At 45.0% G+C, this 23,192-nt stretch overlaps 2 protein-coding genes across 6 annotated transcripts in view; one reads left to right on the forward strand and one right to left on the reverse strand.

The window, feature by feature from the left end:
• CACNA2D4 (calcium voltage-gated channel auxiliary subunit alpha2delta 4) overlaps positions 1-23,192 on the reverse strand; it is a 355,329-nt gene that overhangs the window by 45,957 nt on the left and 286,180 nt on the right. The gene's annotated exons all lie outside the window — the stretch shown is intronic.
• The window catches only part of LRTM2 (leucine rich repeats and transmembrane domains 2), a 93,055-nt gene continuing 81,981 nt past the window's right edge, over positions 12,119-23,192 (forward strand). Inside the window, exon 1 of the mRNA XM_040345316.1 lies at positions 12,119-12,736. The gene's annotated coding sequence lies outside the window, so the exon portion shown is untranslated. The remainder of the gene's footprint in view (positions 12,737-23,192) is intronic.

The raw sequence follows: 23,192 nt of genomic DNA on the forward strand, positions 1-23,192 counted from the left end.
TCCGTGTTTCTCAGCGACAGCCCAGAAACCTGACTGATCTAGAGAAGATCTGTGTGGAGGAGTGGGCCAAAATCCCTTCTCCTGTGTGTGCAAACCTGGTGAAAAACTACAAGAAACGTTTGACCTCTGTAATTGCAAACAAAGGCTACTGTACATATTAACATTGATTTTCTCAGGTGTTCAAATACTTATTTGCAGCTGTATCATACAAATAAATAGTTAAAAAAATCATACATTGTGATTTCTGGATTTTTTTTTTGATTATGACTCTCACAGTGGACATGCACCTACGATAACAATTTCAGACCCCTCCATGATTTCCAAGTGGGAGAACTTGCAAAATAGCAGGGTGTTCAAATACTTATTTTCATCACTGTAAGTTAAAATCAACATGTTTTGCTAGAAAATTACTTGGAACCCCCAAACATTATATATATATTTTAGTAGAGACCCTAGGGAATAAAATGGCAATTGCTGTAATATTTTATGTCACACTGTATTTGCCCAGTGGTCTTTCAAATGATTTTTTTTGGAAAACAAAATTACACTTCATTGAATAAAAAAAAACGAAACATTAAAGTTAGCCCAATTTTTTCGTTTTAATGTGAAAGGTGATTTGACGCTGAGAGAATTGTGATCTATCTTAAAAGCTAAAAAAAAATTGTGATTCTCATTTTAGCCAGAATCGTGCAGCAGTGACAGCAATGGGGGGGGTCTATACTGAGGGTATTTGGCACAATTATATTGCAGAAACACACACATTGTACGTTATATACTCCAGAAATAGAGTGGATTATAGGATTTTACAAGCATTTTAAACTAGGGCTTATTTTCGGGGTAGGGCTTGAAATTGCAGCTCTCCTGGAAAATAACGCTAGGTCTTATTTTCAGGTTAGGTCTGATTCCCGGGGAAAACACAGTAGCAGCAGCCTACTTTATTTTTACCACTAGGTGGCAGCGCGCAATCTGATTAATTGTTTTACCTTTCAAAACCAGTTACCCACTCCCCCACAAAAAGTGCCAAATGAGGTAGTGGAGTGGGGGAGGAGGCAAACAGTTGCTTGTTTGCCTCCTACCCCCTTCCTCTTTAACACTTGATAGGCTAAGTTAAGATGCCGGCACCTGGAACCAAAGCCCATTTAAGAATAGGCTCCTGAGTGGATAGCGCTGGATCCCCGAACAGACGAGTGTCCTTATATTAAAAAGGTCAACAGCTACAGTATTTCTGGAGCTCCTCTTTAAGGGCTAACAGGTTCACTTTATAACCATCCTTTGAAAATCCAGTGTTACAATTGCAAATGAAAACTTTGAGGGGTTAATTAAAACTGCTACATGGAAAAATATATCAGTGTGCTGAATCAGGTCTGATACCTGTAATCCTTCCATAGTTAAGGTCCCTCTTCTTGTAGCTGTTCTCCATCTGACACATGTCTGCTAATTTAATAACGCTGATTACACGATAGGCTGATTATAAAATGCGCTAATTACATAACCGACAGTCAATAAGATTGATGACAACATATTTATTTAGAGCCTCATGATGCGAGACAGATGCAGTGCTCCTCAGCTATCTCATTTTTTAACAGTTATGACATTTACAGCACAACCACCTATTAAAGCCGAACTCCAGCCAAAACTTGTTCTCACCCTTCCACACTCTAAAAAAAAAATACATGTTTTTGGATGGAGTTGTAATATAGTTGTAAATAAGAGAAATGTAATGCAGCCATTTAACATTTTTCCCTGATAATGAGCACACCTGTGCCTATTCTTTCCACCGACATCGTCCAGCCCCCCTAAATACCAAAGGACAGTAAACTGGCCCTTAAAACTCTGTTTCCACTATTGCAACCCCAAAGTCGTACGATTGTGCCGCGATTTTGATGCGACTTGAAGCAATGCCTGTGTATTCTTGAGATCCTGGACCTCAGTCGCATCAAAGTGAGAACAAAGTAGTGTAGGGACTACTTTGAATGGTACTCATTGGAAATCATGGGGTACGACTTGTCATGCGACTTTGCAATGACAAGTCGCACAAGTGGAAACCAAGACTTTTTTAGAAAGTTTGGAGGCCCTGATCTAAATGGTCATAAAAGTTTTACAAAAATAAGCAGAAGTGTTCCCTGATTCCCTGTTCACAGTAATTCTCAAACCGGAAGGTCGCATGGCATGAAATCATGTGACGAGAGTCCCGCTCAAAGCAACATTTGGCTGAATTGAACTCTACGGGCCAGATTCACAGAAGAATTACGCCGGCTGGTCTATTGATACGCCGCGTAATTTCAAAGTTCCCGCGTTGTATCTTTGTTTTGTATCTACAAAACAAGATACAACGGCATCTGGGATCGATCCGACAGGCCTACGCCTTAGTACGCCGTCGGATCTTAGGTGCATTTTTCCGGCGGCCGCTAGATGGCGTTTCTGTCGAATTCCGCGTCGAGTATGCAAATTAGCTAGATACGGCGATCCACGAACGTACGTCCGGCGCATTTTTTTACGTCGTTTGCGTTCGGCTTTTTCCGGCGTATAGTTACCCCTGCTATATGAGGCGTACTCAATGTTAAGTATGGCCGTCGTTCCCGCGTCAAATTTTGAATTTTTTACGTTGTTTGCGTAAGTCGTTCGCGAATAGGGATTTGCGTAGAATGATGTCACCGTCGTAAGCATTGGCTTGTTCCGGTTTAATTTCGAGCATGCGCACTGGGATACCCCCATGGACGGCGCATGCGCCGTTAAAAAAAAACGTAGTTTACGTCGGGTCACAGCGTATTTACATAAAACACACCCCCATCACACCCCCATTTGAATTGCGCGCCCTTACGCCGCCAAAGATACACTACGCAGCCGTAACTTACGGCACGCATTCTTTGAGGATTAAAAAAAAAGTAAGTTACGGCGGCATAGTGTATCTTAGGCCCCGTACACACGACCGGATCTGTCCGCTGGGATTTATCCGCGGATCAGTTCCAGCAGATAGATCCGGTCGTGTGTAGGGCCTAGCGGACATTTTTCGGCGGAGATTTCTCCAGCCGACGGTTTTCCAGCGGATAAAAATTTCTTGGTATGCTAAGAAATCTATCCGCTGGAAACCTGTCCTTCGCACTTATCCGGTCGTCTGTACAGACTCACTGGATAAGTCCGTCCGATCCCCATCCCTCGCATGCGTCGAAATGATTTGACGCATGCGTGGAAGTATTTACCTTCCAGGGGCGCGCACGTCGCCGCGGCGACGTCGCAGACACGTCGCCGCGGCGACGGCGCAGACACGTCACCGCGGATGTTTTCCGCTGGGATTTTGATCTGATGGTGTCTACAGCCATCAGATCAAAATCCGCCAGCGGACATATCCGATGGAAACGGTCCGGCGGACCGTTTTCATCGGATATCCCCTCGTGTGTACAAGGCCTTAGATACGCTACGCCCGACGGAAATATGCGCCAGGGTACGTGGATCTGGCCCCACATGTTTCCTGCACAGAATTAGAAGTGCACTGATTATTCTTGATGCTTGCAGTTGCTCTATAAGCAAAAAAAAATAATCTGTCTGACAATAAGCGATTGATTGTCCATCCAAGATATAAATAAATATATCAGCGGCGGTTTGATCCCTGAGCCGTTTTATTTGTAACAATTGTGGTCTTACTGGTGACTGTTAGTCATTTTCTGGTCATGCTCTGGATGTTAGAGGTGGGTGGGTGATGGCATTGTGCGCACAGATGGGGAGTCAGAGCTGGAGATGGTAATTACAGAGGGGGTGACAGTCTGAAGTTTATAATATACAATACACACCAGCAAACAATAGAGACAACGACAAACCCTGCGACAAAGACGACAGAACAGATAAAAGAAACTCGGATAATAAGACAGAACGCAGACAACAAGAGCGGCAGATTAACCGCTACAGAGATACAGAAGATCAGACAGAGTGTAAGGAGAAGGAAAGAAAGGAAAGAAAAGAAAAGAAAAGAAAGAAAGAAAGAAAGAAAGAAAGAAAGAAAGAAAGAAAGAAAGAAAGAAAGAAAGAAAGAAAGAAAGACAGAAATTAAGAAAGTAAGCAAAGAAAGAAAGAACGCAGACAACAAGAGCGGCAGATTAACCACTACAGAGATACAGAAGATCAGACACAGAGTGTAAGGAGGAAAGAGAAGGAAGAAGAAGGAAGGAAAGGAAGAAAGGAAAGAAGAAAGGAAGGTAAGGAAAATAAAGGAAGGGAAAGATAGATAAAAAGAAAGAAAGAAAGAAAGAAAGAAAAAGAAAGAAAGAACAAAGTGAACAAGAGCGGCAGATTACCCATAACAGAAACACAGAAGATCAGACACAAAGTGCCGACATCCGATTCAACCCCATCTGCCAAAAACAGACGGATGGTGATCCCTATATGTCTGGCGGATCGGATCTGATGGCAGTTGAGTGTAAACGGACAGGTGGCCTGTTTACATTCGACAGCCCATAGTGGATGCATAAGCGGAGCAGACACAGAGCGGACACGAAGCAGCCATGCGTCTGCTCAGTGGAGTCCACCCCGTGTGTAACTCTACTTGAAAAAGCTTCCTCATCCACATGTGCTAGAACTAGGGTTGTCCCGATACCGATACTAGTATCGGTATCGGGACCGATTCCGAGTTTTTTCGGCGGTACTCAGACGCCGATACCCCGCCCCGATACCCAAATAGAATACTTGCCACCCCCCGTCCCCCCCCGCCGACCGCCGCCGACCGCCGCAACCGAAGCCGCAATCCGCCGCCGTTACGCTGCATCCCCGCTACCGCCGACTGTGTAATACGGGCGGGAACATTACAGCTTTAAATTACTGTAATGATTTGCGCATAGACACTCCCCCTTGCTCGGGTGAACTGTCCAATCCCGAGCAAGGGGGAGTGTCTATACGCAGCGCGGGGCCAATCATTACAGCGATTCAAAGCTGTAACGTTCCCGGCGTATTACACAGTCGGCGGCAGCGGGGATGCAGGTAAGTGGAACATGGCTGGATGGGGGGAGACATGAATGGATGGGGGGAGACATGAATGGATGGGGGGGAGACGATGGCTGCATGGGGGGGATACATGCCTGGATGGGGGGATACATGCCTGGATGGGGGGGATACATGCCTGGATGGGGGGGATACATGCCTGGATGGGGGGGAGACATGGCTGGATGGGGGGGAGACATGGCTGGATGGGGGGGAGACATGACTGCATGGGGGGATACATGCCTGGATGGGGGGATACATGCCTGGATGGGGGGGATACATGCCTGGATGGGGGGGAGACATGGCTGGATGGGGGGGAGACATGGCTGGATGGGGGGGAGACATGGCTGGATGGGGGGGAGACATGACTGCATGGGGGGAGACATGGCTGCATGGGGGGAGACATGGCTGCATGGGGGGAGACATGGCTGGATGGGGGGATACATGCCTGGATGGGGGGATACATGCCTGGATGGGGGGGATACATGCCTGGATGGGGGGATACATGCCTGGATGGGGGGGATACATGCCTGGATGGGGGGATACATGCCTGGATGGGGGGGATACATGGCTGGATGGGGGGGAGACATGGCTGCATCTGTGGGGGGACATGGCTGCATCTGTGGGGGGACATGGCTGCATATGGGGGGGGGGACATGGCTGCATCTGTGGGGGGACATGGCTGCATTTGGGGACACATTTAAAAAAAGTATCGGTATTCGGTATCGGCGACTACTTGAAAAAAAGTATCGGTACTCGTACTCAGTCCTAAAAAAGTGGCATCGGGACAACCCTAGCTAGAACCAATCCCCCTGCAGTGCAGCTGGAGAGGGAAAGAAGAGGAGAAGCTGGCAGAGCTGCAGAGGGAAGCAGAAGAGGGTCAGTATTTGCAATAAGACAGTACAACCGGACCTCCTGCTCAACGGGTAGCTAGGCCTTCCTTTTGAACTGATGGGGCCCGGGCCCAGTACAGGAGGGCTGGCTGTATTTCCTTATCTGCGGCGCTGTATACATTTATCAAGGTACATATGTTATATGGTTGCTTAATGATCATAGAAAATTCCTTCTACAGTGAACTTCCACTTTAAAGTCCTGTTTTTGTAACATATACAGTATGTTTATTAGATTAGAGAGATATAAGAAAATTAAGTAGAAGAGAGAATGAGAAGGTAAAAAAGAAAGAGATGGTCAGTGGAGAAGAAAAAAAAAGAAAAATAAGAGGGAGAGAAAGACACAGGAAGAGAGAAAGAGGTACAGACAGTAAGGAAGGACAGGGAGAATGAAAGGATGAGACAGACAGAGAAAAAGAGTGCCAGATCAAGAAAAATAACAAATGGTTAAAAATCTAAAGGTCACCAATAGACTGTCCCTGTTTTTACAAAAAATCTAATACATTTCATATTTTATTTACACTGGCTGGGCAGCTGAGTGCTACTGATAGCTCCTCCACTTCCAGCTGAGAAGTCCGCAGTGCCCATCAGTTGTTGTTAGTGACAGTTTGTCTGCTGTGCGCAGGGAGAGATCTATTTTTCAAAAAGCTCAGGAAACTTTTAAAGGGTCAGGACATCGAAAAGTGATACTACATAATTCATGGTGGTTAATCCACCTACATTTTTGTTTGTTAACACTGGAGTTTTGGATGTTCCCACCAACCTTTTCTGTGTCCTTGCTCCTCCTGTTACCTTGCCCATAATAGAAGGGTCCAGCAGGGATGGTGGGAGCCTTTTTAAATGGCAACAGCAGGTATGCAGATGTGGCAACTCAGCACAGAGATGGTGGGGGCTCCTTATAAGGGGCACAGCAGGTGTGCAGACTTGAGAACTCAGTGCAGAAGGAAAGAGCCCCTCATAATAGGCACAGCAGATGTGTAGACGTGAGGACTCAATGCAGAGATGGTGAGGGCCCCTCATAAAGGACACAACAGGTGTGCAGACCCGGGAATGCAGCATACAGGTGGTGGGATTCCCTAAAAGTGAAAACTCAGCACAGGGATGGTGGGAACCCCTCATAATAGGCACAGCAGGAGTAAAGACCCAATAATTCAGCACAGGGATGGTAGGAACCCCTCATAATGGGGACAAGGGGTGTACAGAAACAGGAACTCAGCACACAAATGGTGAAAACCCCTCATAATAGGTGCAGCAGAGGTGCAGACCTGGAAACTCAGTGCAAGGGTGGTGGGAACCCCTTATAAAGAGCACAGGTACTGTGCAGGACCCAGGAACTCAGTGCAAGGGTGGTGGGAACCCCCCTATATCATGCACAGGTGATGTGCAGGCCCAAGTCCTCAGCACAAGAATGGTGGGAGCCCCTCATAATGGGTGCAGCAGGTATGAAGACCCATTAATTCTGTGCAGAGACCTACAAGGGCCGGATTCTCGTAGAGCCGTGCATCTTTCTGCCAGCGTAGCGCATCTCATATGCGCTACGCCGACGTAACATAGAGAGGCAAGAACAGTATTCACAAAGCACTCGCTCCCTACATTGCGCCAACGTAACGTAAATTATTCGGCGTAAGCCCGCCTAATTCAAAGTAGGTGGACGGTGGGCGTGATCCATTTAAATGAACCGTGACCCTATGCAAATGATGGTCCGAACGAACAGCGCATGCACGCGCATGCTCAGAATCACGTCGAATATACTCCCTAAGATACGACGGCTTAATGCCTACGACGTGAACGTAACCTACGCCCAGCCCCATTCACGTACTACTACGTAAACGACGTGCATAGGATGCGCCTCCTATAGGTGGAATAACTTTACGCCGGACGTACGCCTTACGTAAATGGCGTATATTACTGCGACGGGCGCAAGTACGTTTGTGAATCGGCGTATCTCAGTCATTTACATATTCGACGCGTAATTCAATGGAAGCGCCCCTTGCGTCCAGCGTAAATATGCGCCCAAGATACGATGGCGTAGGGAACTTACGTCGGTCGGACGAAGCCACATTTCAGGCGTATCTTGCATTAAGAATCAGGCGCATAGATACGACAGCGCACATTGACACTTATGCGGCGTATCTGTAGATACGTTGGCGTAAGTGTTACCTGAATCCGGGCCAAAGTCTTTAACTCTCTAGCATCCACCAATCAATAATATATCGGTTTTCTGTAAACGGACTTCTTACATTTGCAAATGTTACTAATATGAATTTTGTAAATATTACACTAATTATTTTACTACAGCCAGTTTGCAATGGAGTATTACTGGTCATTTGCAGATGTACACAACTGAGAGGTGAATGCTGGGACTTGTAGTTCTTGCAGACAGCCCACCACCTGTCTGAATTGAATTGCAATATGTGTTAATGGAGCAGAGCCTGGATGGGTCTCCTTGTGCGTCATTGCTTATGATGGTGTGTGTGTGACTTTGCAAGTTCACACTTCCTATTTCTGTACAGTGTGGAGAGTCGAGTGCAAGCAGGAAGGCTAAATGGAGCCAGTTCCTAACATATGTATATTAATGCACTGTCATCCCCATCCATCCATGTATCCGACACCGGATAACCTGTCTATATACTTTAGAAACCTTGTGATTATGCAGTGCTGGGGTTATATGCTTGACCTGCCATAGCTGACCTCCTTTAGATGTCACTTCCCAAACGGTCATCCTAATCCTCTGACTTTAATACTTTCTGTTACTGACCCAGTCAAGCATAACAAGTTCTAAAATTTACTTGCAGTATATACTGTACATTTCAACTAGGTGACCCGAAAAACACTGAATTTAGAGGATGTAAAACTTACAGTTCAAAATGAACCTGCATCATTAGATTTTGACCACAGCAATGGGAAAACGATTTTAATTTAAAGCTCAACTTCAGGATAGTCAAATATTGACAGATGTATATTCTGACATGCATCTTGGTGTGCTCTGTGTATTTCTTCCAGATCTGTGCAGTAATCCAGTGTAAAACATCACCCCTGTGCAGGAGCCTCCTGTAATAAATACCAGCCGCTGCTGCCTTGGCAGCCTGTAGTGGGTGGGGCCTGAACACTGATGATGTCACTGCTACCTGTACAAGGTAATATTTGAGTTTGCAATGGCATTTGGTATACAGTGGATTTATTTCCACTGTGGCTAATGAGGAATGTATTTAGAAACATTTAAAAAAACATTTTTATGGCCGGAGTTCAACTTTAACCACTTCAGCCCCAGAAGGATTTGCGCCCTTAAAGTGGAGTTCCACCCAAAAATGGAACTTCCGCTTTTCAGGTGTCACATTTGGCACCTTTCAGGGGGGAGGAGGGAGCAGATACCTGTGTAATCCAGGTATTTTCTCCTACTTCTGGGCATAGGTCGCTGTGGGGACCTACGCTAAGTCCGGCACCTTCTCTATCCCTCCCGCTGTCTTCTGGGAGACACACAGGTCCCAGAAGACAGCAGGGACCAGTGGGATCAGGCAGTGCGCAGTAGGGAACCAGGAAGTGAAGCTGCAAGGCTTCACTTCCTGATTCCCTTACTGAAGATGGCAGCGCCTCCACCCAAGACCAGAGGGACAGATTGGCTTAGGGTGCCGACATTGCGGGCGCCCAGGACAGGTAAGTGTTCATATATTAAAAGTCAGCAGCTGCAGTATTTGTGACCAGGCCATTTTTTGCAATACAGCACTGCTTTGCTTTAACTGACTAAAACAAAATTGATGTCCTTTTTCCCCTACCAAATAGAGCTTTCTTTTGGTGGTATTTGATCACCTCTGCTGTTTTTATTTTTTGTGCTATAAACAAAGAGCGACAATTTTGAAAAATAAGTAAATTTGTTTTTACTTTTTGCTATAATACATATCCCCCAAAAAAAAAAAATGTATTCATCAGTTTAGGCCGATATATGTTCTTTTTTTAAAAAAAAAAACACATTAGGCATATATTGATTGGTTTGCGCAAAACTTATCGTGTCTACAAACTATGGTAAAGATTTAGGGACTTTTTTTTTTTTTTTTATTGGTAATAGCGGCGATCTGCGATTTAGTGGGACTGCAACATCTGACCCCACACTTTTTTGGGGGACCAGTGACATTATTATATTGATCAGAGCTATAAAAATGCACTGATCAATGTAAAAATTACACTGGCAGGGAAGGGGTTAACAGTAGGGGGCGATCAAGGGGTTAACTGTGTTCCGTGGGTGTGTTCTAACTGTAGGGGAATGGACTGGCAGGGACATGACAGAAATCACTGTTCCCGATTACTGGGAACAGTAGATCTCTGTCAGGTTTCCTGTTAGAATGGGGATCCGCCTTGTTTACAAAGGCAGATCTCCATTCTGCCCCTGTAGTAGGCGATCATGGGTCGCCGGCGGACATCGAGTTTGCCCGACCCGCGGGCACACTCTCGCAGCGTGCAGTGGGAGCATGCCATCGCGCGCCCGCCCACTATCGCGCCTGCGCAAGCTGACATACAGCTTCGGTGACTTGAGCAGGAGAGCCAACCTGCCGTATATCAATGGTGGCTGGTCGGCTAGTGGTTAAAGTGTATGTCTCTTTATTTCTCGCTCCACTAGTTTCATAAATATATATATGTTAGAAGGCTAACTTAATAAGCCTAAATTTGTAGGAGGAGTTTCTGGCACTATATCTACACCTCTTTTTGGGTCCCTACCTTGTCATAATTTTTTCCGTTTTACCCCCCGTCCCCTTTTTTCATACTTACCTTTTTCTTTTCTTTTATTGAGTATTCCCCCTTATTGGCATACTGACCAGGGTACACCTCAGGTCAGTTTATAAGTTCTTTACTTTCTATCGTATTAACAGACTCCTAACACAAATCAATATATATATATATATATATATATATATATACACACACACGCGCACTGTAAGATTGGGGGTTATTTAGCGTCTGTGTAGAGCATACCAGTGAGCAGAGTCCACGCCAGTTTTGCTTTTTAAGGTCTTGTTGACCCACTTTTATTAAAAGAAAGAAAAAAACGTCCATCCAGAATTCCCACGCAGGGGGTTTCAAGTATCTACAACAATAAATTAATCAACCGAAAATGCAGAGCCACCTGGCTTTTTTCAGAAATACTGCCGTTTAGGCTTTACACTTCGGCCCCTTTTGGCCATGTACCAAAGTTCCTGTACAATCACTGTACCTTCTCTCAGCTTCTGTTCTGCTCAGCCCACAGCTTTGGGCCCTCTGTCTATACCATGCATGCTTCTCCCTTGTTTGCCTGGACTCCTCGGGAGGGTGGAGTCCAGAACACTGGTCCTGACTGTACTATAAGCCCAGGACCCACCTGCTCAATCAACCAGCCAGACTCCTGGCTGTTTCCAAAACCCGGTCCAAGGATTGGAGATTCCATCCCACCCATATCACTATGGAATCTCCGGGCTCCAGGTCCCCAAGTGAATTTTACAACTTTGGAGGAAACTGATCAAACAGATTCCTCCACATTAAATAACCCTGGAGCCCCTCAACCTGCCTATTTGAGAATCCTGGGCGACCATTACTAGGACAGGGAACTGTACTATCACAATACACACACACACACACACATTTTTTATTGCCACTGTATCTGCACAACAGAAACCAGACTGTGGTGTCTCACACTGTGAGCCAACATGAATCCATTACAAATTGCTGCCAATCTAATGCTGCGTACACACGACCGTTTTTCATGACGAGAAAAATGGCCATTAAAAATTTAGAACATGCTCTATTTTTTCTCGTCATTTTTTTAACGTGTTCGCTTTTCTCGTCGTGAAAAACGGTCGTGTGTAGGCTTTAGCGTCGGGAAAAATACGCACATGCTCAGAAGCAAGTTATGAGAAGGAAAATTTGCATAATCAGCCCGAAGGGTGTCGCCAATCGAATGAAACTTCCTCTTTATAGTGCCGTGTACGTGTTGTACGTCACTGCGCTTTCCTCGAGCATTTTTTTTTTTCACGATCGTGTGTATGCAAGGCAGGCTTGACAAGAATCACGTAGAGAAAAAAAATTATTTTTTTTCCATGATATGAAAAATGGTCATGTGTACGCGGGTTAACATGTTTCAGGCACAGAGAGAAGGATGCGTTTAGGCAGAACACAGAAAAAGAACCTCCGCATTGCAATAATCCTTATCACCTTCCAATCAGCAGGAAGCTAACACAGGACATGCTGGCTGTGCAGTGTGGTAGGGGCTGCGTAAATCACATGACTACAAAGCTTTTGGAAGGCAAAACAGCTCTTATACTATATGCATTTTAGCCTTAATGGTGGCTTTTTGGAAGTCAAATTGCTGGGAAAATGAATTGTGACAACAATGGGCAACAGTGTCTTTGTCATGTGTATTTCAGGCTGATGTGGCATTCTTGTTCATCCGATAACAGTTCAGTGGGTTTGGAGCCTGCTGGAAATTAGCTGTGTTCATCGGAGGTGATGTAGTCGCTTTACACGCCTGTACGTGTACGAGTGTGACAGAGGCTCAGTGCAGTGTGTGTCTGTCATTAGACACAGCCGTCTCTCCTCGCACTCCCCCTTCCCCGGGCTTCCCTGTCTCTCCTCTGTTGCTCTGTCTCTGTAATCATCTGTACGCATCCCCTCCATCCACTGGATTTCACCCCCCTCCTCTCTGCCCCCCAATCTATTCTCCCCCTGGAGCAGCGACAACTGAAGCAGCGCTGGGGCTCTCCTCCTCTCTGACATCAATAGACTGAAGGGTCATTATTTTCTTCTTCTTTTTTTTTTAATTCGGGGGTCCATGACTGGCTTGCACGGTGGGGGTGCTGCTCATTCATTCCCGGCTGGCATCCATTCATCGGTTCGTCAGACCTCCAGAGAGAAAGGTAAGGAGGATGGCGTGGATAAACTGTGGTACGGTGTGAATGGGGAACGTGGACAGCAGCAGGTGCCAGACCAGGTGAGGGCTGGATGCTGGCAGGCAGATTTTGCATACCTGATGTCAACAATAAGGTTGTGAATGAAGCCAGCCAATGTCTCCTTTTTTAAGTCTAACCGAGCTGAACTACAGGTCTCTGTAAAGCAACAGGGCAGCAATGTACACTGAGGGGGCTGTCCTTATACAGTCCTTGAGGGCCACAGTCAAGCCAGGGATTTAGGCTTAGTAAACAGTTCCACAATTCATTAGCAACTATTAATTGGGTAAATCTGCGGAAGGACTATGGACTTTAAAGATCAAGTTGGACAACCCTTTTATGTTATATGTTTTATAAAAAAAACTGTCCAAATCCAGTCCTCAAGGGCCCAATACAGGCCACTAAATCTTCCCTTGAAATGTACAGCCTTTTTTTTAGGCTTACAAAATGTTATGTTGTTAATGTATGGAGTCTTAAGATTGAAGCGACCATGCCTTGAAGACTGGACATCAATGGAAGGATACAAGTATGGCAGCTTATGGATAGATCAGCTAACCTGTGGCTCACTGTGCAGGGACCATAGGTTCTAGCATAGCAGACATACATTACAATGACAACAGCTTTGCTCCATGGCCAAAAATGAAAGTGTATCTAAACCAAATACACTGCAGCTTACCAGTCCTTACATGTGGAGGCTTTATTGGTTTTCCATTTTTTCCACCTCATAATTCTGCCAGTAAAACACTTCCTGTCAGAGGGTGACAACCCTTACTCACTGTGAGGCAGGGTTGTCTCCCTAAGGTGCTTTTGTTATTTGAAAAACACCCCCCTCTCCTCATAAAAGAGATGTTCTGTAGTTCACGGAAGATTTCAGTTCAGTGCACAGGAAGTTACATGGACAGTGGATTTTTGGCCTAATCAACTGGTCTCTATTTTCATAAAAACTGAAAACGAATGCAGCCATCACATCCAAAGACTGGTACTCTGCAATATATTAAATTTTTGTTCGTCAGCGTCTTGAAGACTGGACCATATAGAAGTACAGCAGGTGCTTAGACCAGATAACCTGTGGCTCAGTATGCTACCCTTCTGGAAGTGAAATCCCAGCATAGCAGACATACACTTCAAGAGAATGTTTCACTATTATTATTAAACCAGATTTATATACCACTAACAGTTTTCACATCGCTTTATAAAACAAAGGGTATAGTACAGTTACAATACAAATCAAAGCAAGATTGTTTAGAGGTCCATGCTCGCGGTAGTTTACAATCTATAATGCCTTGTGCACACGATCGGAATTTCCGATGAAAAAAGTCAGACGAAATGTTTTCATTGGATATTCCGACCGTGTGTGGGCCCCATCAGACTTTTTTCCGTCGGAATTGAGAAATAGAACACGTTTTACTTTTTTCAGTTGGAAAAAAAATCATATCGGAAATTCCAATCGTCTGTGTGGAACTCTGACGGAGAAAAAAACACGCATGCTCAAAATCAAGTGGACGCAACTTTTCCTCGGCTCGTCGTAGTGTTTTACGTCACGCGTTTTGGACGGTCGGAATTTGGTCTGACAGTGTGTATCCAAGACAGATTTAATGGAATTCCGACAGAAAATTACATCAGATTTTATCCCATCGGAAATTCCGATCGTGTGTACAGGGCATAAGGGAGGGTCAAGTGATATAAAATGTAAGGGCTGATGGATAAAGAAAAAGTACAGTTTATTAGGTTGAAGTGGGATAGGTTTCTCCGAAGGATGAGTTTTCAGGAATCGCCAAGGCAGACAGGGAAGGAGATAATCAGACAGATTGAGGTAAGGAGTTCCAGAGGCTTTGGAGAAGTCCAGCGGGTAAACATGGGAGGAGGTAATAAAGGAGCTGGAGAGAAGGAGGTCTTGGGAGGAGCAGAAAGGACAGTTTAGGTGATTTTTTGATATGAGGTTGGTGATGTAGCCTGGGGAAGAATTGTGGATAGTTTCATATGATCTTAGTATTTTGATTTTGATTTTGTTGGGTAAATGAAAGCCAATGGATTGGCAGAGGTGGGTAAAGGACACTGAATGCTTGGGAGCAGTATTCATGATTGACTAAAGGGGTGCTAGCCTGCGTAGCGTTAGGCGACTGAAGTAGGAGTTACAATAGTTGGGGTGAGAGATAATAAGGAAGAGAATTAGTAGGTTGGTGGTGCCATTGCTTAAGAAGGGTTGAATTTTGAAGATGTTATGGAGGTTAAGGTTGCCATTTAGACAGCCATTGGATGCAGGGCTGAAAAGAGAGGTCAGAGTCAAGGAATATACCTAGCACCCTGGAATAAGGGGAGGGACTTATGTGCTATTGACCTTGAAAAAAAAGTTTTGGCGTTTTGGGGACAAAAGATTTGTTCTACAGTCAAATTAAACTTCTAAATGAGAAGGTTCTCCATCTGAAGGTTAATTAGCTGTGTTTAAATTTTTAGCTTGCTGCTAATTTTATGATCATCTCCAATGATGGCCTTTGATTTGTTTCCCCCGATTATTGTCATCCAACTCATCCTTTGTTACAACAGTGATGCACGCAGCATTTCAATCTGTTGCTTCCCTTGGCGTAATTGCATTCTTCATGGTATGTCACCTCCAATATCTATTAGAAAGTTGATCTATTGAATCAGGCCTCACCTTGATATCTAGATGGTGGGTTATTCAGTACCTTCAAATGTAACAACAGTTGGAATCACAAGACAGTCCTATTAAATAGTTGAATTAAGGATAAACTTCAGGCAAACAAATAAAATACACATATGAAATACATATGTTGCAACTCTTACTTTTTACTTTCCTTCAATCCCTATACTTCCTTTCCACAGTGAAGAAGATCCGATTTTTCTTTTCAGTTCAGCAACACTACACACTACAGTTTTTTTTTTGTGTGTGCAATCTGGCGGGTTGCATGAAAAAAAAAAAACTGACGGCTTGATGGTTGTAGCCGCTTTACTAACTATGCAAGGTTAGTTCAGCGATCTCTCCTGCTGAGCTGTTGTGTTCGGACAGGGGGACGGCCTCCCCACTAGAACACTCCGATCAGCCATTGGCTGAGAGCGCTAAACGGGAGTCGGTCAACTGCAGGTTTTCCAGCATGCAGGTCCGACAGACTGATACATACACACGGGCCGAATGTTGGCCAGGGTTTTTTGAACTGGTCGTTGTCTCCCGCCCGTGTGTATGGGGTTTTACAGGTCTTGCCCCTCCCCCAGATTGTGAATGAACAGAGAAGCAGCAGCAGCAGAGTGGTGAGCTTATCTCTCTGTCACCCTGCTCTCTACTTTAAGCATGTACCTTGTTGTGAACTCTGCTTTATGCCGGGGACACACTAATATTTTATTTTTTTTCATTCAACCCCGAAGGTATCCCCACCGGGAGAAGACAGTGATTATCGCTAGTGGCTATATCAGAATCCGGCATGCTGGTTGTACCCAAATTGATTGATCGATCAAATTGGTACATTCAGTCTGTCAATTAATGGTTCGAACTGTGTATGGAACGATTTACATTGGTTGCAAGGCTGATACCAAGTTAAATTCAGGTAGTTACACTGCTTGCATTTAAAAAATCCATTTAATGATGTACTAATAAATACAGAGCTGGAGATGTTACCTATCGAGACTCCTGTCCAGCATTGGACATACTACAGAGACTGCCAGAGACTAAAGACATGCCATAAAGGATTGTCAGAGACCTAATACATACTACAGGAGATTGCCAGAGACTGGAAACCTACTACAGGAGATTGCCAGAGACTGGAAACCTACTACAGGAGATTGCCAGAGACTGGAAACCTACTACAGGAGATTGCCAGACACTGGGGACATACTGTGGAAGACTGTCAGAGAATGGGGTATAGGACACAAGACTGTCAGAGACTGAAGATATATACAATAAGAAGTTCTCAGAGACTTAGGGCATACAACATGAGACTTCAGAGACTGGAGACATATCACAATAGATTTCAAGGACTTGGAACCTACTATAGAACAAGGTTTCTCAACCAGGCAGGGGCGTATCTAGGGTATGGCAGCTATGGCAAGTGCCATGGGCACCATGAGGAGGGGGGCAAAAAGCCACCCACCGCATGAAAAAAAACCCCACCTGTCCTCCCGTGGCCTTCTCCCGCACTAATCTCCCGGCGCTGTGGCCCCCATGATGGCCGATGATTGGCCAAACCGGATCCACGTACGGTGGCGGAGCCTAATGCTCCGCCTACCCTATCATCTTATCCCCAGAGTGGGTAATGGGACGTGAGGAGAAGAGAGGACAGGAGAGAAGGAATGTATGGCGGCCCGATGGGGAACCCCGGCCCCAGCAGCAGTACCAAGGATAGCAGCCAAGTACTACTTAATTTTCGTCATCATATTCATATGTGCCAACTGCCAACCAGAAGCAAGCAGCAAAATATAATGTTCAGTGGATTAAATAAATATGCATAGCCATATCATAAATAAACTGTAATAAAGTGGTTTGTGAACAGCTGTTGCACAAATCACTTTATTACACTTTATTAATGATATCTATGGCTATGCATATTTATAATTTATTTATTCCATATTGAGCACTATATTTGATGCCTGGCACACACACACACACAATCGTACATGATGATGACTTAAAACTTTTAACTCATCATGTGCTATTGCGCACCCCCAAAAACTTTCAGCACCAGCCGCCAGTGGTCCCCAGTGTCCTTCTCTGTCCCCGCCATGTCCCTGGTTATCTGAAAGACGGGTTTCAAATGTTTTGACAGGGGCGCAGTTTTAGTGCTTGCCATAGGCGCCATTTTCACTAGATACACCTCTGCAACTAGGGTTTCACTAGAGTTTGCTAGGGGTTCCATGAGCAATTTCTGCCTCTCAGATAAGTTCTCACTGACACCGTTAATATTTTTAACTATCTGTAAGGGGGTAACTCTTCCCAATGACCACAAGTGTAAGGAGCATTCTTCCACTGACCATCACACTAATGTATCATGAGTTGTAGATAAAGTCCATTTTAGCAGGGATTCCTTGAGACCAGAGGAATTTTAAGGGTTCCCTTGTGTTGAAAAGTTTGAGACAGGTTGCAGAGATACTATAGGAGAGTTTCAGAGACTGAGGACATAGCACAGAAGATTGTCAGAGAGTGAGGACATATTACAGGAGATTGTCAGAGACTGGAGACAAAGCACAAAAGATTTCAGGAACTCTGGACTTTCTACAGTAGATTGACAAAGACTGGGAACATGCTACATGAGATTGCCAGAAAGTGGAAACATTACCACGAACATGGGGTCATACTATAGCACAGGGGTCTCCATACTTTTCAAGCAAAGGGCCAGTTTACGGTCTTTCAGACTTCAGGGAGGCCGGATTCTGACCAGTTGGGGTAGAAAATGCCCCAGGGCCGAGCATCAGTGAGAATAAACATGGCCCCAGTGTTGGTGGGCAGTAGGAGGAGGAATAGTGCTCCATCATTGCTATTTGTCTAATTGTTGCCATTGTTGGTGCCATTGTTGGTGCCATTGGGAGGAATAATGCCTCATATCATTGGGAGCAATACTGCCCCAAGAGCCGGATGAAGGCTAGCAAAGGGCCACATCCGGCCCTCGGGCCGCAGTTTGGAGACCCCTGCTATAGCAGACTGTAGAGACTGAGGACATGTTGCAGAAAATTGTCAGTGACTGGGGACTTACTACAGGAAATTGTCAGTGACTGGGGACTTACTACAGGAAATTGTCAGTGACTGGGGACTTACTACAGGAAATTGTCAGTGACTGGGGACTTACTACAGGAAATTGTCAGTGACTGGGGACTTACTACAGGAAATTATCAGTGACTGGGGACTTACTACAGGAAATTGTCAGTGACTGGGGACTTACTACAGGAAATTGTCAGTGACTGGGGACTTACTACAGGAAATTGTCAGCGACTGGGGACTTACTACAGGAAATTGTCAGTGACTGGGGACTTACTACAGGAAATTGTCAGCGACTGGGGACTTACTACAGGAAATTGTCAGTGACTGGGGACTTACTACAGGAAATTGTCAGTGACTGGGGACTTACTACAGGAAATTGTCAGTGACTGGAGACTTACTACAGGAAATTGTCAAAGGCTTGGAACATACTACAGGAGATGGTCAGAGACTGGGGACATTTTACAAATGTTGTTTTAAAAGGTTGAAAGTGTTGCAGGAGACATTCCTGTATAAATCAAAACTCCAACTATTGTCTGCTGGGGCCTGAGGGCTCTACCCAAGGACCACAGGTAAGGCACCATCTGCTCGGCGTGTTATTGTGTATTTGCATTTTTGTGGTTGGTGTTTTATTGACTTGCACTAAGCGCTGTTTTATATTTCTAAAATGAAAAGAAAATGTATCTTTGTTGCAGTATGAGAAGAGCAATGTTATAATTTGTGGTGCTTTGAAATAGATACTTCTGTAGCTGAAGCAGCTTTTAATAAATCCCTGTGATGTACCAAAATCCAGTGAAAGCACAACAAATATTTAGAAAAAGTGTGAAATATAAATAACTCACTTTATTTATATTCTTCAGTCATAATTGTAATATTTCCGTTAGAAGGGATTGACTAACTTTCAAATTGTTACTGGCTTGCTGTACCATATTTCCAATGCTGCTTTACTGCAGATTTTTAGATTCTCTCTCTCTGCTAATCCCTTTCACATGGGTATTGAAAATAAATTAGCTAGCTGCTAATTTTTTCACCGTCTCCAATGATTGCCTTTGATCTGTTTCCCGCATTATTGTCAGCCAGCTCTGCCTTTGTTACAAGATTGTTGCAAGCAGCATTTAAATCCATTGCATCCCTTTCTGTAATTGCATTCCTTGTGGTATGTCAACTCCAATATCCATTATAAAGTTGGACTATTGAATCAGACCTCACCTGGATATCTAGGCAGTGGATTATGAAGAACCTTCAAGCTCCACAATAGTTGCTATCACATGGCAGTCTCAATAGAGGATTAGATGAACTGTAGTTGAAGCTTTTGGTGAATCCCTAAAATGTACAAACATCCTGCACTGAAAGCCTGAAAGGGTAAATATAATGCAATATATATACACACACTCATTTATATATATATATATATATATATATATATATATATATATATATATATATATATATATATATATATATATATATATAATACGGTCCTGATTATATTTCTATTAAAGTAATTAAATGTAACTTTAAAATTGTTACTGGCTTGCTGTACCATATTTCCATTACTGTACTGCAGATTTTAAGATTCTCTCTCCACTAATTTAACATTAAGCTGACCATGGCACTTAAACGGAGTTCCACAAGTTTTTTTAGTTTATTAACCACTTCCATACAGGGCACGTATACACCTTCCCGCCCAGACCAATTTTTAGCTTTCAGTGCTGTTGCACTTTGAATGACAATTGCGCGGTCATGCTACACTGTACCCAAACTAAATTTTTATCATTTTGTACCCACAAATAGAGTTTTTTTTGGTGGTATTTGATCACATCTGGGATATTTATTTTCTGCAAAAAAAAAAAAAAAATGACCGAAAATTTAGAAAAAAAAAGTATTTTTTTGTTTCTGTTATAAAACATTGTAAATAAGTACGTTTTCTCCTTCACTGATGGGCACTGATGGTACTGAACTGACGGGCATTGATAAGGCGGCACAGATGGTCACTGATGAGGTGGCACTGATGTGGTGGCATTGATGGGCACTAATATGCGGCACTGATGGGCGGCACGAATGGGCACTGATAGGCGGCGCGGATAGGTGGCATGGGTGGGCTTGGATAGGCGGCACGGATGGGCACGGATAGGTGGCACAGATGGGCACAGATAGGCGGCACGACTGGGCACGGATAGGCGGCACGGAAAGGCGGCGCGGACGGGCATGGATAGGCGGCACGGATGGGCACTGATAGGCGGCATGGATGGGCACTGATAGGTGGCACGGATGGGCAAAGATGGGCACTATTGTATGTGTTGTACTAATGGATGCCAATCAGTGCCAAACAATGCCTGCCAACCAGTGATGCCCATTGTGGGCACTGATTGGCATCCATTGCGGCACTGATTGGCATCCATTTTGTGTGTCCTCCTCATCCCTGGTGGTCTAGGGTGGCATCCTTTTTTTTTCTCACTTGTGGTCTATTTGCCCATCCCTGGTGGTCCAGTGGGCATCCCTGGTGGTCCAGTGGGCATCCTCGGGGGGGGCTGTGCTGATGATCGATCAGCACAAACCCCCCCCTGTCACAGGAGCAGCTGATCGGCTCTCCTCCACTCGCGTCTGACAGACACGAGTGAGGAAAAGCCGATTACCGGCTTTTCCCATTTACATCGTGATCAGCCGTGATTGGACACGGCTGATCACGTGGTAAAGAGTCTCCGTGAGAGACTCCTTACCTTGATCGGTGTTGCGGGGTGTCAGACTGACACCCTGCAACAACGATCGCCGCGATGTGAGCCCCCGGGGGCGCGCAGCAGCTCAGAATCCTGAGGATGTCATATGACGTCCAGTCAGGATTCTACAACCACTTTGCCGATGTCAATATGTCATTGGCGGGCGGCAAGTGGTTAAAAATCATGGGCTACAAAAAGTGTAGCTGCTGACTTTTAATAAAGCAACACTCACCTGTCCCACAGTCCAGCTATGCGGCCGCACAAAGCCAGGCTCCTCTCCTTGGCGCCGTCATATCTACTGTGGGCACCTGGCCGTGTTACGGCTCCACGGCCAGGCGCACACTGCGCATGCACTCTGCCATTGGCCAGCGATCTTCTGGCAGTGTTGTGTCCCAGAAGATCGCTGGCAGGGAGAGGCCGCCTAGGGCGAGAGGAGGAGTCGCCTGGGCAGCCGAGGACCTGGAAGGAGGAAGTGGGACATGTCAGGGGGCAAGGAGTACTTAAAGCGGACCTGTCCCACGGTCCACTGATGCAGCCGCATGAAGAACCCGCTCCTCTCCCCCTCCTCTCCTTGGGGCCGTCATATCTACTGTGGGCACCAGGCCGTGCGCACACTGTGCATGCACTCTGCCATTGGCCAGCGATCTTCTGAAAGTTTTGTGTCCCAGATGATCGCTGGCAGGGAGAGGCCGCCTAGGGCAAGAGGAGGAGTCGCCTAGGTGGCCGAGGACCTGGAAAGAGGACGTGGGACATGTCAGGGGGCGAGGAGTACTTAAAGCGGACCTGTCCCATGGTCCAGCGATGCGGCCGCAGGGAGAACCAACTCCTCTCCCCCTCCTCTCCTTGGGGCCATCATATCTACTGTGGGCACCCGGCCGTGCGCACACTGTGCATGCGCTCTGCCATTGGCCAGCGATCTTCTGGGAGTGTTGTGTCCCAGAAGATCGCTGTCAGGAAGAGGCCACCTAGGGCGAGAGGAGGAGTCGCCTGGGCAGCCGAGGACCTGAAGGGAGGAAGTGGGACATGTCAGGGGCGAGGAGTACTTAAAGCGGAAGTTTCACTTTTGGGTGGAACTCTGCTTTAATGTGAAATAGAAACTAAAAAAAGAACAATAAAATTCCTACATAAGAGACCCTATTGGTGGTGCCAACGGGAGCGCAACGCTGCAGAGGATCGCTTGGCAGGTGAGTCTGTGCATACAAGCACATTATGGCTATCAGTTTCTAATAATGCTATTATACAAAAGCAGCATTCAATTATCAGAAAAATGCAATATGGCAACTAAGGGGTGGAGTCAAAAATGTGGGAAGAGGTGAGGCAAGGGTTGCAAGGGGATTGCTCAAATTGTGTATTTAGAATGTAAAAACATATTTTTTTTCCAAATAGTCAAAAATGTATCTACATTAAAAAACGCCTGTAAACGTAACACGGCTAAACACGAGTTACCGCGTATTTAAGCTGTTACAGGTATTTGGTGTTTCAAATGCCTCTGAACATCCATCCTGAATGCATTTTTTTGCTTTCCAAAAAATGCTTTTAAACTCAACTACCTATAAAGGACCCTGTGTACATGGGCAGCTGAAAAAAACGGCCAACTGCTCCTAAACGTCTATTTACCACCAGCAGTGTACATGAAGCCTAACTTTTGGTTGTACCCCCAAAATCCCATGTACCATCCCATTTATTTCAATATATTCAGCAAGTCACTGCTTATTATTGAGAAGGAAGGATCTCCATAATTACAAAAGGCAAATTATATAATTACATGTTGGAGGCCCAAAGACACCTAATGAACAGTTCAAGTGCCTGTAATTAAAAAATATATTCTAATTCTATGTTGGATGAAGAGCTCCATTCTAAATAGGAAAAGGAAACGTTTTAGAAACAGAAACTGCTATATAAATTAAAGTTGAATCTGTAAAATATTTTGTTTTCCTTGATGATAATGTCATGCTAATGACTTTATTAAATACAACCTACTTTCATTATTACATTATGTAGGGCTCGCCAC

This window comes from Rana temporaria, chromosome 3 (genome assembly GCF_905171775.1).
Source record: "Rana temporaria chromosome 3, aRanTem1.1, whole genome shotgun sequence".
In the NCBI taxonomy this organism is placed as follows: Eukaryota; Metazoa; Chordata; class Amphibia; order Anura; family Ranidae; genus Rana; species Rana temporaria.